The 25,503-nt window shown below is 43.7% G+C and overlaps 1 long non-coding RNA gene across 1 annotated transcript; it reads left to right on the plus strand.

Annotated features, from left to right (window-relative positions):
- Window positions 1–18,035: 18,035 nt before the first annotated feature.
- LOC147965274 (uncharacterized) lies at window positions 18,036–18,713 on the plus strand. The gene is made up of 2 exons (XR_015607397.1): window positions 18,036–18,086; window positions 18,421–18,713. It is a non-coding gene; the product is annotated as an uncharacterized LOC147965274 (long non-coding RNA).
- Window positions 18,714–25,503: the final 6,790 nt, after the last annotated feature.

Raw genomic sequence — 25,503 nt, forward strand, 5'->3', positions numbered from 1 at the left:
TAATGCTTTTTGGAGTAATTCTAATGCATTTTCTCTCATAATTTGCAAGGTACACACCAAGAGGGAGAATTCCAGCAGTTGGAAATATGGACCTGGAAAAGCTACGTCAGGCTACCTATTCTGCACAACTTCAAACAAGATGAAACTTCACAGATATTTTTTATGGAATATTTAAGAATTATTGGAGCAAATAACTACCAGAGGGGTCCCACCAGGTGGGCACAACCCACCTGGGCAAGCCAGGGAGCCCAGACGAGCCCTCGTGGGTTGTGCTCACCCAGGCCCACCTCCGGTGCCCATCTTCTGGTATATCGGTCATTTAGACCTAGAAAAAATAAGGGGATGACTTTCGAGACAGAGAACCACTGTCTCGAGGCAGAACTTGGGAGGAGCACTTTTTCCCTCCAGCGGAGCGATTCCGTCGGGGGAAATCATCATCATCATCATCATCATCATCATCACCAACAACTCTCCCATCTTGGGGAGGGCAATCTCCATCAACATCTTCAACAGCACCATGTCCTCTCAAACCCTAGTTCATCTCTTGTGTTCAATCTTGTTACCGGAACTATAGATTGGTACTTGTGGGTGACTAGTAGTGTTGATTACATCTTGTAGTTGATTACTATATGATTTATTTGGTGGAAGATTATATGTTCAGATCCAATACGCTATTTAATACTCCTCTGATCATGAGAATGTTTATCATTTGTGAGTAGTTACCTTTGTTCTTGAGGTCACGGGAGAAATCATGTTGCAAGTAATCATATGAATTTGATATGTGTTCGATATTTTTATAGTATGTATGTTGTGATTACCTTAGTGGTGTCATGTGAACGTTGACTACATGGCACTTCACCATATTTGGGCCTAAGGGAATGCATTGTGGAGTAGCAATTAGATGGTGGGTTGTGAGAGTGACAGAAGCTTAAACCCTAGTTTATGCGCTATTCCGTAAGGGACCGATTGGATCCAAAAGTTTAATGCTATGGTTAGAATTTATTCTTAATACTTTTCTTGTAGTTGTGGATGCTTGAGGGAGGGTTAATAATAAGTAGGAGGTTTGTTCAAGTAAGAACAGCACCTAAGCACCGGTCCACCCACATATCAAATTATGAAAGTACTGAACACAAATTAAACCAACATGATGGAAGTGACTAGATAAAATTCCCGTGTACCCTCAAGAACGCTTTGCTTATCATAAGAGACCATTTTGGCCTCTCCTTTGACTCAAAAGGATTGGGCTACCTTGCTGCACTTTTGTTACTACTATCGCTACTTGCTCGTTACGAATTATCTTGCTATCAAACTACTCTACTAGTTACAATTTCAGGACTTGCAGACATTACCTTACTGAAAACTACTTGTCATTTCCTTCTGCTCCTCGTTGGGCTCAACACTCATACTTATCGAAAAGAGCTACAATTGATCCCCTATACTTGTGTGTCATCAATGTATTACGAAACAAGTAAAGAGACTTGCCAGTAACGAGATTGAACTAGGTATAGAGATACCGATGATCGAATCTCTGGCAAGTAACATACCGATGGACAAAGGGAATTATGTATGTTGTCATAACGGTTCGATCGATAAAGATCTTCGTAGAATATGTAGGAGCCAATATGGGCATCCAGGTTCCGCTATTGGTTACGTACCGGAGAGGTGTCTCGGTCATGTCTACATAGTTCTTGAACCCATAGGGTCCGCACGCTCAACGTTCGTTGACGATATAGTGTTATATGAGTTATATGATTTGGTGACCGAATGTTGTTCGGAGTCCCGGATGAGATCACGGACATGACGAGGAGTATGAAAATGGTCGAGAGGTAAAGATTGATATATAGGATGATGGTATTCGGACACCGGAAGAGTTTCGGGGTGCACCGGGTAGTCATTAGGGCACCGGAAGGGGTTTCGGACACCCTTGGCAAGTGTATGGGCCTTATAGGCCAAAGGGGGAGAAGCATACCAACCCACAAAAGGCTCAACGTTCGGTACTTTATCGGTTGGAACACGAAGAAGTTCGACTACATCAACTGCGTTGTCGAACGCTTCCGCTTACGGTCTATGAGGGTATGTAGACACACTCTCTCCTCTCGTTGCTATGCATCTCCATGGATAGATCTTGGGTGTGCGTAGAATTTGTTTTGTTTTCCATGCAACGTTACCCAATAGTGGCATCCGAGCCAGGTCTATGCACAGATGATATGCATGAGTAGAACACAAAGAGTTGTGGGCAGTGATAGTCATACTGCTTACCACCAACATCTTATTTTGATTCGACGGTATTGTGGGATGAAGTGGCCCGTACCAACCTTACATGTCCACGCACATGAGACCGGTTCCACTGACTGACATGGAACTAGTTTTGCATAAAGGTGGCTGACGGGTGTCTGTTTCTCCTACTTTAGTTGAGTCGAATTTGACTGCGGCTGGTCCTTGAATAATGTTGAAACAACAAACTTGATGAAACACCGTTGTGGTTTTTGTGTATGTAAGAATAGTTCTTGCTAGAAGCCCGTAGCAGCCACGTAAAACTTGCAACAACAAAGTAGAGGACGTCTAACTTGTTTTTGTAGGGTATGTTGTGATGTGATATGGTCAAGACATGATGTGATATACATTATTGTATGAGATGATCATGTTTTGTAAGTTATCGGCAACCGGCACGAGCCTTATGGTTGTCTCTTTATTGTATGAAATGCAAACGCCATGCAATTGCTTTACTTTATCACTATGAATTAGCAATAGTTGGCGAGACGACCATGACGCAACGATCGAGATCAAGATGTCGTGCCGGTGACAATGGAGATCATGACGATGCTTTGGAGATGGAGATCAAAAGCACGAGATGATGATGGCCATATCATGTCACATATTTTGATTACATGTGATGTTTATCTTTTATACATCTTATTTTGCTTAGAACGACAGCAACATTATAAGATGACCCCTTCACTAAATGTCAAGATATAAGTGTTCTCCCCGAGTATGCACAATTGCGAAAGTTCGTCATTTTGAGACACCACGTGATGATCGGGTGTGATAGAATTTACGTTCACATACAACGGGTGTAAGATAGTTTTGCACATGCAGAATACTTGGGTTAAACTTGACGAGCCTAGCATGTACAAACATGGTCTCAGAACACTGGAGACCGAAAGGTCGAACATGAGTCATATATTAGATATGATCAACATAGAGATGTTCACCATTGGTGACTACCCCATCTCACGTGATGATCGGACATGGGTTAGTTGATATGGATCATGTATCACTTAGAAAACTTGAGGGATGTTGACTTAAGTGGGAGTTCATTAGTATTTTGATTAATTGAACTTAATTTATCATGAACTTAGTCCGGATAGTATTTGCAAATCTAAGTTGTAGATCAATAGCTCGCGATGTAGATCCCTTATATTTTTTGATATGTTCCTAGAGAAAACTAAGTTGAAAGATGATAGTAGCAATGATGCGGTCTGGGTCCATGATCTGAGGATTATCCTCATTGCTGCATAGAAGAATTATGTCCTTGATGCACAGCTATGTGACAAACCTATTGCAGGAGCAGATGCAGACGTTATGAACATTTTGCAAGCTCGATATGATGACTACTTAATAGTTTAGTGCGCCAAGTTTTACGGCTTAGAACAGGGACTTGAAAAACATTTTGAACGCCATGGAGCATATGAGATGTTACAAGAGATTAAATTGGTATTTAAGACTCATGCCCGTGTCGAGAGGTATGAGACTCCTGACAAGTACTTTGCCTACAAGATGGAGGAGAATAGCTCAACCAGTGAGCATGTGCTCAGAATGTCTGGGTACTACAATCACTTGAATCAAGTGGGAGTTAATCTTCTAGATAAGATAGTGATTGACAAAGTTCTCTAGTCACTCTCACCAAACTACTAGAACTTTGTGAAGAACTATAATATGCAAGGGATGATGAAAATGATTCCCGAGTTCTTCGTGATGCTAAAATCGGCGATGGTAGAAATCTAGAAAGAGCATCAAGTGTTGATGGTTAACAAGACCACTAGTTTCAAGAAAAAGGGCAAGGGAAAGAAAGAGAACTTCAATAAGAATGGCAAGCAAGTTGCCGCTCCCATGAAGAAACCCAAAGCTGGACCCAAACCTGAAACTAAGTGCCTCTACTTCAAAGGAAATGGTCACTGGAAATAGAACTACCCCAAATACTTGGCAGATAAGAAGGATGGCAAAGTGAACAAAGGTATACTTGGTATACATGTTATTGATGTGTACCTTACTAGTATTAATAGTAGCCCCTGCGCATTTGATACCGGTTTAGTTGCTAAGATTAGTAACTCGAAATAGGAGTTGCAGAATAAACAAAGACTAGTTAAGGGCGAGGTGACGATGTGTGTTGGAAGTGATTCCAAGGTTGATACGATCACCATCGCACACTCCCTCTACCTTCAGGATTAGTGTTGAACCTATATAAATGTTATTTGGTGTTTGCGTTGAGCATGAATATGATTTGATCATGTTTATTGCAATACAGCTATTCATTTAAGTCAAAGAATAATCATTGTTCTATTTTACATGAATAAAACCTTCTATGGTCATACACCCAATGTGAATGGTTTATTGAATCTCGATCATAGTGATAGACATATTCATAATATTGATACCAAAAGATGCAAAGTTGATAATGATAGTGCAACATACTTGTGGTACTGCCGTTTAGGTCATATTGGTGTAAAGCGCATAAAGAAACTCCATACAGATGAGCTTTGGGAATCACTTGATTATGAATCATTTAATACTTGTGAACCATGCCTCATGGGCAAGATGAGTGTTGAGGAACGCAGCGGGTATCAACAAAGCGAGCCAATGACTTATTGGAAATAATACATACCGATTTATGCGGTCCGATGAGTGTTGAGGAATGCAGCGGGTATCATTATTTTCGGACCTTCACAGGTGATTTGAGCAGATATAGGTATATCTACTTAATGAAACACAAGTCTGGAACATTTGAAAAGTTCAAAGAATTTTAGAGTGAAGTGGAGAATCATCGTAGCAAGAAAATAAAGTTTCTACGATCTGATCGCGGAGGCGAATATTTGAGTTATGAGTTTGGCCTTCATTTAAAACAATGTGGAATTGTTTCACAACTCACGCCACTAGGAACACCACAGCGTAATGGTGTGTCCAAACGTCGTAACCGTACTTTATTAGATATGGTGCGATCTATGATGTCTCTTACCGATTTACTGCTATTGTTTTGGGGTTATGCATTAGAGATAGCTGCATTCATGTTAAATAGGGCACCGTCTAAATCCATTGAGACGACACCGTATGAACTATGGTTTGGCGAGAAACCTAAGATGTCGTTTCTTAAAGTTTGGGGTTGCGACACTTATGTCAAAAGGCTTCAGCCTGATAAGCTCAAACCCAAATCGGAGAAGCGTGTCTTCATAGGATACCCTAAGGAAACAATTGGATACACCTTCTACCACAGATCCGAAGGCAAGATCTTGCCCATGAGAAGGAGTTTCTCTCGAAAGAAGTGAGTGGGAGGAAAGTAGAACTTGATGAGGTAATTGTACCTTCTCTAAAATTGGAGAGTAGCACATCACAGAAAACTGTTCCCATGCTTCCTACACCAACTAGAGAGGAAGCAAATGATGATGATCATGAAACTTCAGATCAAGTTACTACAGAACCTCGTAGGTCGACCAGAGCACAATCCGCACCTAAGTGGTATGGTAATCCTATCCTGGAAGTCATGTTACTAGACCAAGGCGAACCTACGAACTATGAAGAAGAGATGATGAGCCCGGATTCCGACAGATGGCTTGAGGCCATGAAATCTGAGCTATGATCCATGTATGAGAACAAAGTGTGGACTTTGGTGGACTTGCCCGATGATCGGCAAGCCATAGAGAATAAATGTATCTTCAAGAAGAAGACTGACGCTGATGGTAATGTTACTGTCTACAAAGCTCAACTTGTCACGAAAGGTTTTCGACAAGTTCAAGGAGTTGACTATGATGAGAGTTTCTCACCCGTAGCGATGCTTAAGTTCGTCTGAATCATGTTAGCAATTGCTGCATTTTATGAAATCTGGTAAATGGACATCAAAACTGCATTCCTTAATGAATTTCATAAAGAAGAGTTGTATATGATGCAACCAGAAGGTTTTCTCAATCCTAAAGGTGCTAACAAAGTGTGCAAGCTCCAGCGATTCATCTATGGACTTGTGCAAGCATCTCGGAGTTGGAATATACGCTTTGATGAGGTAATCAAAGCATATGGTTTCATACGGACTTATGATGAAGCATGTATTTACAAGAAAGTGAGTGGGAGCTCTGTAGCATTTTTGATATTATATGTGGATGACATATTGCTGATTGGAAATGATATAGAATTTCTGGATAACATAAAAGGATACTTGAATAAGAATTTTTCAATGAAAGATCTTGGTGAATCTGCTTACATATTTGGCATCAAGATCTATATAGATAGATCAAGACGCTTGATAAGATTGTCAATGAGTACATACCTTGACAAGATTTTGAAGGAGTTCAAAATGGATCAGTAAAAGAAGGAGTTCTAGCATGTATTGCAAGGTGTGAAGTTGAGTAAGACTCAAAGTTTGACCACGGCAGAAGATAGAGAGAGAACGAAAGTCATTCCCTATGCCTTAGCCATAGGTTCTATAAAGTATGCCATGTTGTGTACCAGACCTATTGTGTGCCTTGCCATGATTTTGGCAAGAGGGTACAATGGTGATCCAGGAGTAGATCACTAGACAACGGTCAAAAATTATCCTTAGGTAACTTAATGTGGACTAAGGAAATGTTTCTCGGTTATGAGGTAATAAAGAGTTCATCGTAAAGGGTTACATTGATGCAAGCTTTGACACCAATCCACATGACTCTGAGTCTCAGTCTAGAACGTATTGAAAGTGGGAGAAATTAGCTAGAGTAGCTCCAAGCAAAGCATTATAGACATAGAAGTTTGCAAAATACATACGGATCTGAATGTGGCAGGCCCATTGACTAAACTTCTCTCACAAGCAAAACATGATCACACCTTAGTATTCTTTGAGTGTTAATCACATGGCAATGTGAACTAGATTATTGATTCTATTAAAGTCTTTGGTTGTTGGTCACATGACGATATGAACTATGGGTGTTAACTCACATGGTGATGTGAACTAGATTATTGACTCTAGTGCAAGTGGGCGACAGAAGGAAATATGCCCTAGAGTCAATAATAAAGTTGTTATTTTACATTTCCTTATTCATGATAAAGGTTTATTATTCATGCTAGAATTGTATTGATCGGAAACTTAAATATATGTGTGAATACATAAACAAATACCGTGTCCCTAGTAAGCCTCTAATAGACTAGCTCGTTGGTCAAAGATGGTTAAGGTTTCCTATCCATGGACATATGTTCTCATGTGATAACAGGATCACATCATTAGGAGAATGATGTGATGGACAAGACCCATCTGTTAGCTTAGTATATTGATCGTTCAGTTTATTGCTATTGCTTTCTTCATGTCAAATGCATATTTCTTTGACTATGAGATTATGCAACTACCGTATATCGGAGGAATACCGTGTGTGCTATCAAACGTCACAACGTAACTAGGTGATCATAAAGATGCTCTACAGGTATCTCGGAAGGTGTTTGTTGAGTTGGCATAGATCAAGATTAGGATTTGTCACTCTGAGTACCGGAGAGGTATCTCTGGGCCCTCTCGGTAATACACATCATAAGCATGCAATACAATGACTAAGGAGTTAGTTACAAGGTGATGTATTACAGAACGAGTAAAGAGACTTACCAGTAATGAGATTGAACTAGGTATAGAGGTACTGACGATCGAATCTCGGGCAAGTAACATACCAATGGACAAAGGGAATTACATATGTTGTCAACGGTTCGACCGATAAAGATCTTCCTAGAATATGTAGGAGCCAATATCACTACTAGGGAAAAGGCTAGCAGTAGCGTGGGTTTTAGGTGTATCAGTAGCACATGGACCGTCTCTACTAATAAGGCGCTACAGCTAACACGTAGCAGTAGCGCGTGCTCACCAGCGCTACTGCTACTGCTACACAAGTGTAGCAGCAGCGGGCTTAATGGAAGCTCGCTACTGCTAATAGCTATAGCGCACTTCTCCTGTGCGCGCTATTGCTACTACCGCGCTGCTGCTAACTTTTCTCCACTCGCTACTGCTAATTTTAGTAGTTTTTTGTTTTTTCGGCATATTTGTTTTGTATTTGAACAGGCTTTATAGAAGGATCTTAAGCACATACAAATGTCATCACGATACACATACAAATGCCTGCGAGACCACAAATGTAATCATAGCATATACATACAAATAGTCTCATCATAATCATCATCCAACACAAAGTGGTATCTTATCATCATCTCAAAAATAGCGATACATGCAACTCTCGAATACTTGCAACTACAACGTCATCCATCTAAACAAAGGTATACGTGAGAAGAGCTATCACCATGAGTGAGAGCGGAACTATGCAGTACATGAGGTGGCGGTTACGAGTCATCTCTCGTGCTAGCGTGAACCTCAAGTAACTAGCTTCTCCTTCTTGTCTGCTTTTGAAGCCTTTATGGTTGGCGCCCGAGAACCCATTCACTTGCGCCTGACACTCATGCCACTCGTTGTACACCCCCGGAACCTTCCCTTTGTACACAACATAGCACTTCCATCTCGCCATCAAGAAACTAGGTACCTGTTAGAGATGCATGTTCATGAAGAGGATGTACAACCATATATATGCAACAAAATATACTAGAGCAACACCGAAAAAGAAAGGGTTAGCAACTAGATGCAACATACAGTATGCAAATTAATTAACTAGAGGTACGCTGGTCATCGTATGCAAACTAACAAAGTAGCATTACGCAAGTTCGGCAGGGACCGTGGACATCACAAAGTTTCGTCGCTACAAAAAGTATACAAGTTCAACCGACACATATCATCATCATCGGCATCATAAATCACTAGAAGTTCCATCCTTCCATATCATCGAGGATGGACCCTAGCTTCTTGAACGGCGTGAGGTCTAGACATTGCATGCCTATGCGAGTTCGGACATCAGCTCGCGATATAGGGCCGTGGTGGAACATCCCCTTCTCATCGACGACTTCTTTCATGATGATCATCGCAATGTCGCTTTGGATGCGAAAGAAGTCATCTCTAAGTTTATAATCTGCTTCTCCATGAGATTCTAGCCACTTGTGGATATGATCATCATTTCTACTTCTCATACGAAGCTTTTGTGATCCGTGTTGAACTGAATCATGAGATGGACGGTGTAGAATCCATCCTTCTTGCTTGGTTTTGGGACATGGATGCAGGAGAAGTTAGTTTTATGCGTGAAACCCATCTTCTTGTTCCTTTGTTTCCTGATCTGCATGTGGCGACCTCTAATGCTGAAGCCTTGGAGAACATCATCTAGAATATTCATTATGTGGGTGTAGTCTTTTTTCTCGTAGTCTCTGGAAGGGTCAAAATACATGGCGTGGGAGACTTGCGGGTAAAGAATGATAAGGACGGCACGCCCGTTGATGCGGGGAAAAGACACCTCAAATTATTCCCCATATGAGAGAGAAGGAATGATTTTAATGTACGAAAGGGTTGTCCGGAACTGACTTACTTTGGATGATAAGGCACGAGGACAATTTCCCGGTCCTTATTCTGTACCATGAAGTTTTGGAGGTACTCCCTAGTAGTTTCACGCTCAAAGTCGCCGAGACTCAAGAAAGACTCGTGCATGTAGTACGGATCCGCCACACAGATTTGCGAGACTTCTTCACTCTTCATGACGGAGCTCATATGTAGCACAAAAAGGCGAACGATTGTAAAATCAAGCCGCCTTGTCAGAAACATCTCAAAGATATGGTCAAACCGCAGGAAGAACACCTCTGCGGGCCGTGTATCGACGTAGCACTTCCCCTCAGGCACACAAGCCGCGTATGTCGGATATCCTGGATCCTTTGAGGCTAGTAGGCTTTTCTCAGTCGACAGCACATGGTCGTGCAGTCTCCTGAGATCCCCTGATAGTGCCTCCAGCGGTTTCGGCGGTAGCATCGGCTCGCCCGTGAGATGGAACATGGCAGCACCTTTCACGGGTACACGCTCTTCAGAATGCATCGTCTGGCTGCTTTGTGCTCTTGCTTGTTTGGAGGCAGTTATCTTCCCCGATCTCTTCCTCTCCTTTTTCTTGGGCACACCTTCTAGACCCTTCCTTAACCCCTGCCCCAGGGTTCCCGGGCTAAGCACTATACGACCCCCGGCTAGTTGAGCCTGTGTTGAGGCGACATCTTCAGGCGTGTCCTGTGAGGAATTCATGAAGAGAGACTTTTTGCAATCCTTCCAACGACCTTCCTGCCCGGGCATATCATCCATATCCTCATTAGCATGTTGATAGCCCGATTCGTCATATGGTTGACTCATCATATCTATATCACAGTCATACGCGTTTGTATTGAGGAAACCCATAGGGTCGACCTTCGTCTCATCATCCATTCTCTGTTCTACAGGACTGACTACATCAACCAGTACTATTGCACCCCCTTCATCACGTCGACCGCCGCTCTCACTCGGCACTACAGGAGCTGGTAATTGCGTAGGCGGGGTGGTGGTCTCCGCACATGCTTGTTGATGTGTGGTTATTGGTGTGCTCTCGGACGTCTCCAGACGAATAAGATTCTTCAGCCATAGCAACACCCAACCCTTGCAGTTTCCAATCCGTGGCGGGGTCTCGTCGTCCTCTCCCACGGGATATACCGGAGGAGGCAAATGCTTGTGCCCCAATTTCACACTAGACTAGCTAACCCTGAAGTGCCCAGCGGGGATCGGCTGGTTGTGGAACATGGATTGCATGGGGTTCATTATCATCCCCTTTCCCACGTCCACCTTCTAGCCTTTGATCAAGTAGAGTATGGTGCACGGGGTTTCTTCGCCCTGCAAACACATATGTCTGTGGCGTAAAACATCCGAAAGGCAACGAAAATGGAATATTCTATATATATATATATATATATATATATATATATATATATGTTGGTGCGACATGTAATTACCGTGACGGCGTCGAGCTCATCCAAAGACGAAGGCCCACCTAGCGCTCCAGAGACTGAGGACGGGCTGCTATGAGCGGGAGCGACCGCGAGAGGAGGCCCGGTTGCGTGAGCAAGTGATGGTGCGGTGTTGTTGTTGTTCATGGAGTTGCTCCCGATGAAACTGGGCATCGGGAAATCATTTACCGTCTTGTCTGGATTTTCCTTCTTCCAGTTGATGATAGCTGGAACCAAGTTAGTAGCGAAATCATTTCTGCAGGCAGTTACAGCTGCATTGACTGCCTATCGTGGCAACTCATTTTTCTCCTCAGCTGTTTTTCCGCGTCCTCAGCTGCTTTTTTCTCGACCGCAAGCTTCACCTTTGCGTAGATGTCCACCTGACTAAACTTCTTTTTCTGCTTCTTGGCCTCCGGGCCCTCGTTGTAAAACACCTTCCACGTGGCACCGTCTCCAGCGCCGTGCACACGACCATATTGCGACCGCTGGCCCAAAGGGAGTCCCTTAAGTTTGTTCAAGGCCCGGTTGAGAGGGGTGTCCCACTTGGGCCTTGTCGGAGAAGTAGGGCTTTCGTCTGCAAGCTGGTGATGCTTCTCCAGTAGTCTAATCAATTTCCTCTGGATCTGGTCCATGTAAAAAACATTTTCTCCTTGTCCCACTTGTAGCGGGCCCAGATGAAGTCACGCTCCAAGGGGTTGGTGAACTTCGCGAAGGGGTCTGGGAGACTCGCGACTTCATGTTCCGCGTCCTCCTTATCCCATATGGGCCTTTTACCGAGGTAGCCACGGCTTCCAAGGCGATGCTTCCCCGTGTTCCTTTGCTGAAGGCTCTTGAATTTCGCAGCCTTATCCTTGGCTGCCTCGGTAGCGCAAGTGTCCTTGAACTTTTCGAACTCCTCTTCCGTAAGTGTCGGATTTTCCTCCATAATCTTGGACAGGGGTTTGTCAGCCTCAATAGCTCGTTTCACCCTCCCTTTCCAGGAGGCCAAATCATTGCTAAACATGCCCATGGCGTGATTGTTATTCTTTTTCATCTTCGGATCATCCCACGGTTGTTCTATGTTATCATCCCGGTCGGGGAACTTGAATCTCTTGTGCAACTTCGTTAGGAGCAACTGCGTCAAATGTTCTTTACTCCTTAAGTCATCGTCGTTGATGCTCACGCATTCCCGTAGGATGCATCCTAATTGGTTCCCATAGCACTTGCGAGGTTCTTCCGGCTCTAATAGCTCAAACTTGCCAGGTGCCATCTTTGTGACCACAAGTCGTCCAATCCCTAGTTTGTTAGGTTTTTGTATCCTCTGCTTCTTATGCTTCCTCTTTTCGATAGCGGCATCGGCGTCGGTACCATCCCCGCCGGTATCTTCCCCGCCGGTCTCGGCGCCGCCATCGGTGCCGGCACCGTCGGTGTCGATGTCGGCGTCAGTAGCATCATCGAGGCCGACCTGCAAACCTTTCTTAGCAGTCAAATAGTCGAGGTACTCTTGTTCACCCTCATAATCCATCTCGTCTGCATCTTGGTCAGAAGGCCCAGTTTCTTCGTTGTTCGACATGTTTCCTTTGATTAAGTGTCCTCGTTTATTTCTGAAAGTATGAATAAATGAGAAATGACATAAAAAAGAAATCTATGTGCCAGCACTCGATATGCCAACTATGTAGCACAAATCATGCCTTTATTCACGACAAATTTCTCCATGACCTTTGCTAAAAAATGGACATATCGAGCGCCTGAAATTCACGGGAATGGAAATGAATCAACATTCCGGCGTAACATAGGCCACTCGGATCATTTACCAAAATTGAACCAAAACATCACATGTCCAAATGACATGTTCAAATTCCAAACATGACATGTCCAAAACATGACATATCCACATATCACATGTCCAGTTCAAATTTGCATATAAATTTAGCCTAGCTAAATTTGCTTTAACAAGGGATGTTGATTTGGACAATTGCTTAAATGCTGCCTTTTCTTTTAACTACAATTGCTTAACCCTAAATTTCTGTCCTATTTTAAAACCTAGCTAAATTCATAACTAAACAGATAACCTAATTAACTTACTGCCCTAACTAAAACCTAAGTAAATTAACCGAAGAAACCTAGCTAGCAGAGAGAGAGAGGGGGGGGTTTACAGAGGGTGCAGGGGCGAGGAGGCAGGCCCGACGACGGCCGAGGTTGGGAGGGGAGGAAGCAGAGGAGGGAGGCGAGGGCCGACGGGTTGGGGAGAGTGCACCGGGGTCGGGGGCGAGCGCCGGGGTCGGGGGCGAGGGCCGGGTCAGGGCGAGCGCCGGCCGGGGTCGGGGGCGAGCGCCTGCCGGGGTCGGGGGCGAGCGCCGGGGTCGGGGGCGAGGGCCGGGTCGGGGCGAGCGCCGGCCGGGGTCGGGGGCGAGCGCCGGGGTGCGGTGGTGCGACGGGGGAAGAAAGGGGGCAATAATCCTCTTTCTTTATTTTCTTGCCCTTCTTATCCCGTGCCTTCGTCTCCGTCTCTGTCTCGTCTGACATTTTACGGGGCGGCATGTGCAGATCTTCCCTGACTTTCAAATCTTGCAAGTCTTTTCTTGCCTTCGGCCCATCCTTGGTTTTTCTGACATGTTCATCAGTGTTGCGAGCAAGCTCTCAAGGACATTCTTACAAATATGCATTTGATCAAGGCAATGAGGTGTATCATGTTTGTGCCAGTACTCCAAGCCCCAGAACACATACCTCGTCTTCCATACCTTCAGTAGCGGCTCCGGCGCCTTTCTGATCGTCTTTCCCGGCGCGGGGCACTCCTTCCAGTTTTTCAACAGCTCATCAATTTCGGCACCGCTCCGCTTACGTGGAGGTCCTCGATGCTCAGTATGACCATTGAATAGATCTCCACGGTTTCTCCATGGGTCGTCCTGTTCGAGCCATCTTCGATGCCCCATGTACATGATTTTCCCAGACCCGCCATCTTTCCTTGACGTTAGCTGCTGAGACGTCGTATCATCCATGCACCGCATGCATCCGCAATATCCATGGCACACCTAGCCTGCCACATATCCGTAACCGAGATAGTCCTGCACTGTCATGATCAGCGCGACTCTCATGTTGAAATACTCGCCTTTGCTGGCGTCCCATGTCTTGGCCAGTGTTTTCCATAACGTGTCTAACTCCTCTTGAACTAGCCCCAGATACAAATTAATATTATTTCCTGGTTGTTTCGGCCCTTGAATAAGCATGATCATGTGAATGTACTTCGATTTCATGCACAACCAGGGGGGAGGTTGTACATCCATACAAGCACGGGCCATGTGCTATGGTTGGTGTTCTAGTTGCCAAACGGGTTCATGCCATCGGTACACGCGCCGAGCACGATGCTCCTTGCATCACATTCAAAATACCGATAGAAGCTGTTCAACGCTCTCCACTGGCTTCCATCCTTGACGTGTCTCAGCTTCGGATCATCTCCATCGTTGGGCTTCTTCCTCTACGCGTGCCAGCGCATTAGCTTTGCTTCCTTGGGATCTACAAAATACCTCTGGAGACTGGGAGTGATCGGTAAGTACCATACCACTTTCTAGGGACATTTCTTCCCGGCCTTCTTGTATCAAGAAGCATTGCACATCGGATAGCTTGTTTTTTCTGCGTGCTCCTTCCGATAAATTATGCAATCGTGATGCATGTATGGTATCTAAGATGTGGCAGATCAAGAGGGCACACGATCTTCTTGGCCTCATCAACACTACTAGGACATAGATTACCCACGGGAAGAACATCCTTTAGGTACTTGAGATGCTCATCGAGGCTAGTGTCGGTCCATTTGTTTTTAGCCTTCGTCTTCAGGAGTTGGAGCGTGAAACTCAAGCGGGACACCTTAGGATTGCAACCATCATACAATGGAGTGTTCGATTCTACCACTAGTTGCTCCAGCTTAGCCTCCTCTCTAGAAGCAGCTCTCTCAGTACTCGTCTCCTTGCGAAGCAACGCTTGAACATGAGGGTTCCGCACCATTGAACTTAGTACCGACGAACTCTGCTGCATGGAGTCCATGTCGTTCTCTCTGCCACCATGTCCGGCCCCTTCTCCGCCGCCATGCCCGGCCCCTTCTCCGCCGCCATGTCCGGCCCCTTCTCCGCCGCCATGTCCGGCCTCTTCCCCGCCGCCATTATCGATCATCTCTTTGTCTTTCCCCGTGTCATCATTGCCTGCCCCGTCGGCATCCTCAACATCGTCATCCTCATCTTCAATTATCCACCGAGTATAGCCATCCATGAAACCAGTCATGAGCAGGTGCGCTTCGACACGACCATCGTCATGGGGGTCGAGCCAAACTATTCATTTGCATTTTTGACACGGACATAAAACCTCTGTCCGGTTATTTTCTTTCATGTCCTGCACCGCTGACCGCAACCACCTGTCCACCATTGTTCCACTAACCATCGTCAACTCTGCACGGTAATAATAAACAAATAGATTATAAAAATATGTGCATGCATCAAATCTATCCCTAATAATAAAGCACGGATTGACTCCGTGGGTTCACCGTCACAATACGCTTTCTTCTCATGTCATAATACGCTTTTACAATTTGTATATAGACAAAATTGTAATATAAATGAGGTGATACTAATATAAAGATAATCTTTATCTTTACCTACTACTAGGACAGATGCCTGTGCGTTGCAACAGGACAGAAAATTGTCAACTCGCTAAAATTTAGTAAGCATTGTATAGAACTTCATCCATCAAAACTTCATGACAAGTAAGAAGAAAACCACTCAGGTTGTTTGCTCATCGCACTTCACAAACACAGTACATGCCACACGCAATAAATGAGTATATGACTGATTTGTGCACCATATACCAGTCATACATAATCATAGTTCCTATGAAAATTGGTACATATGCGAAAACCCTCTATATCTACATCATTATTCTATCTATGTAAAATAAATACAACAATGATCACCATGTACAATATGGCCATACAACAATCTGCACCTCTTTCTTCTACCATATTCTATCTATCTCGGTCAACTATACAAAAAAATACATACAACAAAATCTGTAAGCAAGGTCAGTTTTATCTACACAACAATCTGTACGCAAGGTCATATTTATCTATCTTCTATTCCTGCAAGTATGCAGTTATGCACATACTTTTCTTCATACAATAGCAGAAGGTCGCACTATATTCATACAACAATGGCAACACAAAGCAACCTCCTCTTTACTGTTTGATTTTGCATCAGCTTCCACGGCATGTTTAGCAGCTTCTGCTTAGTGTAATCTCAAAATTATTTGGAGAGAACTACAGCTTCATGGGAAAGCGAAATAATAGATTTATGAAGAGGGATATTCCTTTTATTGAGCAACAAAAAGAAAAGTTATCCTGAAACAGAATAAAATGCCAACAAATTTACTTGCTGGCACGTTTGCAGTGGTATGATCCCACAGAATAGATATTGTTCAAGTAAGGTCATTGCTGGCAGGTTTGATCCACAAAATAACTGACATCAGATCCTCACTTGTGAGTAAATTAAGAAGTTTGTCATTACCACAGAGAAACTAAGTTGTCAACATCAAAGAGTTTCCTTTTCACTTTCCTAACCAACCATCCAAACAATCAACAGTAAATCTATAAATTTGATTGAACTAACCAAACACTGATAGGTCAAGTAGTTGAAACGATAATCTCTTTATGTCATAGATATCCAACATATATGCTTCTATCCTTGATGCCTAATGTCATGAACCATGATGGATGTCCAATTTGACGGTGCCGCAGATTAGAAAGAAAATCTTGCTACAATGAATATTGTAATCTTACGCCATGTAGAATTACTTTATGCAAAACCTCCTCTCATAACTTGCTAATTTTAAATGAATAATCTCATCTTTGTATTAGTTTGTTGGAATTTTGAAGCTTGGGGCTAATTTCTAAGATCTTGAAATTGTCTCAAAGGACATGGTGCGCACGTGAAAAAGCAACATATATTCGCTAATTCAGTTTAACAAAAACTGTAAGCTATGCCAATCATGCTAAACAGCAGCATGCTTTGATGCGATTAGACACTGAGCTCTGGCCTCTAGAAAAAAACCGAGTTGCCCCAAACATATACCACACAGGCAACCTCATTAAGTGATATGCCACATAATTAATAAGAAAATTTATATGAACAACCTAAGCCAACATGCCGTAACTAAATTTAAGTATGAGACAGAATTAATGCTGCTGTCAAGGGCCTATATTTGGTAGTTGATTGGCTGGAAATTCATGATTTTATTTCTTCCTAACCAATGGTTTTTTTACTGCACAAAATGCATCCCATATGAAAATGAATTCCGAATCCAGATGGAGCGCCAGTTGACAGCAACTTGCATCTGCTCTTTTGTGAGAAAAACCAATGGTTTTGAGACAGCAACTTGACATCCAATTTCTATAATCAACCCGCGGTCCTTTTTAAAGTGAGAAAAACGGTTCGAGCCCAGATCTGGCCCGCCCAGCCCGAGTGCCGCCGCACATACGCCGCCACCACCAGCCCCGTAGAGCTCCTGACCCCGAACTCCTCCTCCTGTGCGCCTCCTCGTCGGCCTCCTCGCCCGTCGTCCGGTGACCGGCGTCGCCGCCGAGGACCACCTACGTCACGCCGCCGCTCCACTGCCTTTTCTCCCCCCCCTCTCTCTCTAATCTCCTTGCCTCCTTCTCTCTAGGAGCACAGCGCCAGCACCATGGACCCCCATGCCCAGTGCTCGAGCTCACCTTGGAGGTTCGAACGCCGCCACGGGACCTCCATCGGCCAGATCCGGCGCCTCCCTCTCGGATCCGTGCGCCCTGCACCTCCTCTACCTGATCTGGCACCGCCCAACCTACCATGACCTCCACCATGGAGCTCCTGTAGCTCGTCCCCTGCCTCCTCTTCATGTGCTCGAGGGAGACGCGCCTCCAGCGCATCGAGCACAAGGCGCAACCACGCCAAGGTCTACCCCGGCCACCTCTGCGTCCAGCCGGCCTACCCCGGGTAACGCTCGATCCAGTTGGGATGTGTACTAGCAGGTTCCCTGCAACTATATTATACTCTTCGTTTGGGATTAGCTTTTGCTGTTACTGACGAGAATCAGTACAACTATGATGGACTGCTTTTCTAGAGCTAGAGCACTACAAAAGTAGAGATGGTCTTTCACGGCTACACAATTGGAATTGATCTCTGTTCATTCATAAATCATAATTAGTGTAGTTCAAGCAGAGTGTTAGGGCCATTGTAGTTTGTCTCATTAAATCAAGACTTCAATTATTAAATAATATTACAACTTATATGTAGATAACTTTTATTAACTTGATTTTCTATTTTGCAGGTCCCTGCAGTTATTTGTCATTGGATACTTTAGAAACATTCTGTAAATTGGTATCAGTTGCACACTTTTTGTTTATCTCCGTATCTATGATGATTACCCACTCCAAAGCATCCCCGCGTTAATCTGGAATAAAAGGAGAAGAGCATAACCAGGATTTTTATTCAATGGTGGTTGATTAGTATGTATGATCCAATCAAATGTGTCCAGCTGTTCTCGTGTTCATCTCCAACCTTTGAAACTCAGTTTTCAAGTTTAGAAATCCAACATGTATATTCCAGTACATGATTTTATTTTATGATGGTTTATTTAGTAGGAATGATCTAATCAAACATGTGCAACTCTCCTAACAGTGTTCCTCTCCAACCATTGAGGCTCAGTTTCCAAGTTCTGACTTAGCATCAATCCATCATGTAAATTCCCAGTACATGACTTTATCTCGCAGTGGTTAATTTAGCAAAGGAGTTGTACCCCGTTGTTTCAAGCGGGTCAGGCGCCGCCTCTGTCTGCGAGGCTTCCACAAGTAATATAGTGGCGGCCTGGCGCCGCAAAAATTTGCTACCTTGACGCCATTCAACTTCCTCACCAGTCGCTCCTATGCCCACTCACAGGCAAGTAAAACTTTGCATCCTTCAATAATCTGCTATTGATCAAATACTCGTATAATTTATCTCAAGTATTACAGTCCAGATCATTAATGTATTGTTTGTGTTTCTATCATGCTAGATTTTGTTTCAAGTTCATTTCATGTGTAAGCAAATTTAGAGTGTTGAAGTCGTAGTGAATTAAATATTATTTGGAACCTTTGTCTAACAATCTTTGTCCAAGTCCAAGATGAATAGGGCAATCGGTTTTCCAAGATTGAAAATTCATGAATAAACAGTTGTGATGCAAATTTACAGAACCTGAAACTTGATGATAGTTACTTCAGTGTGCGCGCACCTTTTGCCATATTTTACGTACTGTACAACTACTTTGCTTTTGTCCGATGAAAACTGTTTGCGACACCTGGCAGCTTGGCCTCCTGGGAAGAAGAGACGAGGGAGAGAGAGGAGGTGAGATGGAGAGAAGAGAAGGAGGCGGGACGACTTAGACCAGTGTGGCCCTCACTTCATTACTGCTTTGCCTTGGTTGGCACCGGACACACAGGCCCCGCACAAGCGTGGTCTCGGATGTCTCAGCTATGGGAACACATTGCCGGATCGCTCTCATCTATGACTGTTCCTATTCCATGCATCATGCCACTCCGATGGTGTAAAGCTAGCTGTCGTGATTGTTTGGGTGGTGCACAGCCAGTGTTTGTTGGAATGCCTATGCGACAACAGGTAAGTGATTGACTTTGCAGCAGCAATTACTGATGAATATTGCGAGCAGGTTCCTCTTTTAGCACGACCGGCTGAGTTCCTCAGTTAAAGATTTTTTTTACTGAATTGGGATGCTTTGCCTGCATTTAAAGTGGATATTGTTGATTGATAAGTGTTGACAGTTACTAGCGTTGTTGATGTTTCATAGTATTTTTTTGGTAGCTCACAACCTCATGTAGTGCTTGAGAAAACCTGAGAATATTGAGAAGCTTCGTGCTGCGAGTGCGAGGAGATGAACAAGTACTTCTCTCACTGCAAGGTACGATCATCAGTTAGTGTCTACAATCTTCTTTCTCGGAAAATAGGGGATTTATATCAGCGTGCCATCACTGCAAGGAATCAACACCGTCTCAACGGCGGCAACAGCGGATACAGAACAACTGATGCGGCCTGAAGTGGACCTCATTCAACCTTAATTCCAGGTATAGTAATAACTATCTTGCTGCTTAATTACCTCCGCTACTATATAGCCATTAGAACTAATCCACGTATACTGTATAGGTAATTAGCTTTTGTTGGGTCCAGTTGAGTATCTCCTGGTCTTTTGAACTTCTTTTTTCATGCACATTATTCGATGGTGTTTTGAAAAGGCATACGGCAGTTGTTGTTTTGGAGTTTTGAAACTATTTCTCTTGCTATTCTTGCCTCGTAGAAGGCAGGCAATGCGCGGCAAGCTATTTCACCTACTTGTTAGATATTGCATCCTTATTTATTCTCAACACATGACAAGTTGAGTTGTTTCTATTCATATATACTGTAGTAGGATATACACACAGATATTTTGTAATGTTGTAGCCAACAAAGAGGCACAAAAGAGCAGATGCAAGTTGCTGTCAACTGGCGCTCCATCTGGATTCGGAATTCATTTTCATATGGGATGCATTTTGTGCAGTAAAAAAACCATTGGCTAGGAAGAAATAAAATCATGAATTTCCAGCCAATCAACTACCAAATATAGGCCCTTGACAGCAGCATTAATTCTGTCTCATACTTAAATTTAGTTACGGCATGTTGGCTTAGGTTGTTCATATAAATTTTCTTATTAATTATGTGGCATATCACTTAATGAGGTTGCCTGTGTGGTATATGTTTGGGGCAACTCGGTTTTTTTCTAGAGGCCAGAGCTCAGTGTCTAATCGCATCAAATCATGCTGCTGTTTAGCATGATTGGCATAGCTTACAGTTTTTGTTAAACTGAATTAGCGAATATATGTTGCTTTTTCACGTGCGCACCATGTCATTTGAGACAATTTCAAGATCTTAGAAATTAGCCCCAAGCTTCAAAATTCCAACAAACTAATACAAAGATGAGATTATTCATTTAAAATTAGCAAGTTATAAGAGGAGGTTTTGCATAAAGTAATTCTACATGTCGTAAGATTACAATATTCATTGTAGCAAGATTTTCTTTCTAATCTGTGGCACCGTCAAATTGGACATCCATCATGGTTCATTACATTAGGCATCAAGGATAGAAGCATATATGTTGGATATCTATGACATAAAGAGATTATCGTTTCAACTACTTGACCTATCAGTGTTTGGTTAGTTCAATCAAATTTATAGATTTACTGTTGATTGTTTGGATGGTTGGTTAGGAAAGTGAAAAGGAAACTCTTTGATGTTGACAACTTAGTTTCTCTGTGGTAATGACAAACTTCTTAATTTACTCACAAGTGAGGATCTGATGTCAGTTATTTTGTGGATCAAACCTGCCAGCAATGACCTTACTTTGAACAATATCTATTCTGTGGGATCATACCGCTGCCAACGTGCCAGCAAGTAAATTTGTTGGCATTTTATTCTGTTTTAGGATAACTTTTTTTTGTTGCTCAATAAAAGGAATATCCCTCTTCGTAAATCTATTATTTCGCTTTCCCATGAAGCTGTAGTTTTCTCCAAATAATTTTGAGATTACACTAAGCAGAAGCTGCTAAACATGTCGTGGAAGCTGATGCAAAATCAAACAGTAAAGAGGAGGTTGCTCTGTGTTGCCATTGTTGTATGAATATAATGCAACCTTCTCCTACTGTATGAAGAAAAGTATGTGCATAACTGCATACTTGCAGGAATAGAAGATAGATAAATATGACCTTGGGTACAGATTGTTGTGTAGATAAAACTGACCTTGCTTACAGATTTTGTTGTATGTATTTTTTTGTATAGTTGACCGAGATAGATAGAATATGGTAGAAGAAAGAGGTGCAGATTGTTGTATGGCCATATTGTACATGGTGATCATTGTTGTATTTATTTTACATAGATAGAATAATGATGTAGATATAGAGGGTTTTCGCATATGTACCAATTTTCATAGGAACTATGATTATGTATGACTGGTATATGGTGCACAAATCAGTCATATACTCATTTATTGCGTGTGGCATGTACTGTGTTTGTGAAGTGCGATGAGCAAACAACCTGAGTGGTTTTCTTCTTACTTGTCATGAAGTTTTGATGGATGAAGTTCTATACAATGCTTACTAAATTTTAGCGAGTTGACAATTTTCTGTCCTGTTGCAACGCACAGGCATGTGTCCTAGTATAATATAAACACGATTCAACTAGCCCTGTCTCCCGCACGATAACTCCAGACGCCCTCCGCCGCCACGCCCCCATCCCTCCAACTCCGCTGCGCACGGGAGTAGGGGAACCTGCGACAGCGGGTTCGAGCGGTGGGGCCGAGATCTGGTGGCGGTGGCAAGCTCCTGTTGATCGGCGGCGAGCGAGAGAGAGGGATTGAGAGAAAGGAATATGCAGGGCAGAGAGAGGGGAAGAAAGGAGAAGAAAAGGAGTAGGGGCAGTGGGGCGGAGGGAGAGATGGCAGGGGCGGCCTGTGTGGTTACTCCGGTGATGGCGTCCGGCGGGGTCGGGGTGTAGGTGAGAGAGAGAGGGTGGAGGGAAGGAGAGATGGCAGGGGGATAAGTGGAAAAAATGTCTGTCCGTTTTGGATCGGATCTTCATACGAGACCTACTCCAAGACGAAGCCATGGGTGCCTCTATGATTTCCTTCTCACAAATACCCATGATTTCCTCCTCCCATCGCACCACGAGACTAGAACCCAAACAAATAAAAGAAAACATCCTCGAGCCGCTTGCCGGAGGCTCGCCGCCGACGAGTTCAACAAGGAGAACACGGAGCGGCTCCTACTAGACCTCGCGTGCTACAACGCCGACGAGGGACGCATCCTCAAGGCCATCTACGGTCGACCTGAGGCTCACCGCCGCCGATCTCGAGAAGGGAGATGGCAGCGCCAGATGTGAGGTACAACCATGGCCGACGCTTGAGCCCAATGGCGGTTCCCAACTTTGCCCGTGGCGCTGTACCTATGAGGCACACGCACGACACGTAAGCACCCGTTTGAAGTATATGTGCATGCTACTGGCAACGGGGGTTGTCGAGTTTGGGGCGGAACTGTGCTTTGGTAAGGCTGCCTTAATGCCGTCCATGTCCACGCCCGACCGTGTTACCTACACCCGCTCAAGGTCCTCCTTGCCTCCCTCATGGGCTACCCGCGCCACGACTGCTGGATGGATAGATGAAATTCGTCGCAGTTGTGGGGAGAAAATCGGATCATTCTTGGTCGGTTGTTGGGGCAGCCGGGCAGTGCATGAGCTTCTGAACATGGCCTGCCTGGACCTTGGGCTTCAACACATGCACCATGCGCCGCGCTCAGACCAGCTCTGCATCTGTTGTCCTATGCCCAAGCATCCCCGTGGTCGAGGACAACGAGCAGAGATGGCTGCCGGCGGGCCGCACTTCAGGCACTCCCCTTCCCCAGTTTGTGCACTCAAGATGGCAAGGTACAGCCTGCTCGACCTGACCGCTCCACAACCCTCTAAACATTGCACGTCCACCCCTCCCCTCGCTCATCACCCATGGCGCCCCCTCCTAATCTGTCATGGTTGTGTTGCCTCTTCTGGTTGTAGGCTAATTGGAGTAACCACGTTCTCTGTAACTCTGTGCGCAACCCTATTCTGAATTTCTAAATTATGTGTTGCCTATTAATTAGGTTGTTTTCTGAATTTCTGCATGCGACCCAAGTGCTGCCATGTTCCCTGATAATTTTCTTTCTCTGAATTTTTGTGTAGTGCCATGTTCTGTACATGACCTGCATTCTGAAATTCATAGTATCTTGTGCAGTCAGTATTGGGTGCATACTGTTGACTTCTGAGGTGCCACTGAATGTAAAAATTCATATGCCCAATGCTACATGCAAGCTCTTGGGACGGTGTATCTTGATAGATCTTTTTATGACCCTATCTATGCATACTGATGGATGGGGGGCGTGTTTGTTATTGGTAATTGTTGCCGCAGCAAGCAGGGAGTTTGGCTATGTACATAATGAGTTAACTGTCCTTGATCGGTTGTCGTGCGTTAATTGATTATTAGGACAGCCTTACATTAAGAAGATTAATGATCTCTTTTGATTTGCGCCATGTAGATTTGATTTCCCGATCATCCAGGTCAATCATTGGCCATCGTTTTTAGTTAAGTTCTACTATATGTGTTTTTGTTGTGGAGATTTGATGTCATTGCCCGCCTACACGGCCTCAAATTGTGCGCTCATAATGCTACAATAAAAATCTGCTTGTGCATGCTATTTGATCAAGGGCATAAATTGCAGGAAGGTGGGTTGGTTTTCATTGCCTGATTGCAAACAAAAATTATTTCATTTATGGTGTGAAATGTTCTTCACTATATGACGAGAATAAAGGATTGAAACATCAGCGAGAATGATTACATTTTTAATCATAGAGAGAAAGAATATATAGGTATGCCTCTACTTTTTTTTCATCCTCTCTTCCCTGCTTGGACTGCCTCTGTATTCTTGGTCCAATAAGGGCATGTACAATGGTTGATAAGATAGTCTTATCTTAAGTCTTGTATGTAATCTAGAGATGACAAAAAACAGAGTCTACAATGGGTCATCTCTTAGCCTTATCTTCAATAACTAGCAATTCCTAAAAACGTGTTGAGACATATTGTGCTAAGAGATCATCTCTTGTCTTCTCTTAAATAAGATAAGACAAGCCTTTTCTTATAAGTTCTCTCTCCTCCACCTCATCATTTATCCTACGTGGCACTCCTAAGATAGAACCATTGTACATGCCCTAAGAATTTGTTGCGCTGGAGACAAAAAGTAGATTTTTTTCCTTTTCATCGACACTTCCCTTCCAACTTGCTTCCTCGTTTTTTTGGTTTTGCCGACTTTCCTGACTGATTTTTCTTAAGCCGCTTCAACTGTCACATATCTTTTTGGTGTACCACATCTGACATGTGGACACCACCGCCATCGTCAGCGTGGGTGGGAAGGAGGATAAGCGGCAATACACGTGGGGCATCACATTGATTTTTTTTAAAGGACGTGGCACCGTGTGTGCGGAAGAAGGAGGATTTTTCTTTCGCGGGAGAAGGAGGATTCTGATATGTATTTTTCTCCCGTTGCAACGCACGGACATTTTTGCTAGTTCATACAAAAATTCGGCATGACCTTCCTTAAAAATAGGGCATATATAGATCTAGAGTTTGCCCGGAATTCGCCGAAACGGAAATAAATCGACATTTCGGCAAAACATAGGCAACTCAAAAGCACAATTTGACATCAACTCACGCCACACACACAATTTTCATAAACATATCACACACACATAAACATATTTCCATTTTGCAAAAGCATGAAATTTTAATCACCTATATCTCGAGATCGAGCACACGGTG

The sequence above is a fragment of the Triticum urartu genome, chromosome 6A (assembly GCF_056163025.1).
Source record: "Triticum urartu cultivar PI428250 chromosome 6A, HENAU_Tu73, whole genome shotgun sequence".
Lineage (NCBI taxonomy): Eukaryota > Viridiplantae > Streptophyta > Magnoliopsida > Poales > Poaceae > Triticum > Triticum urartu.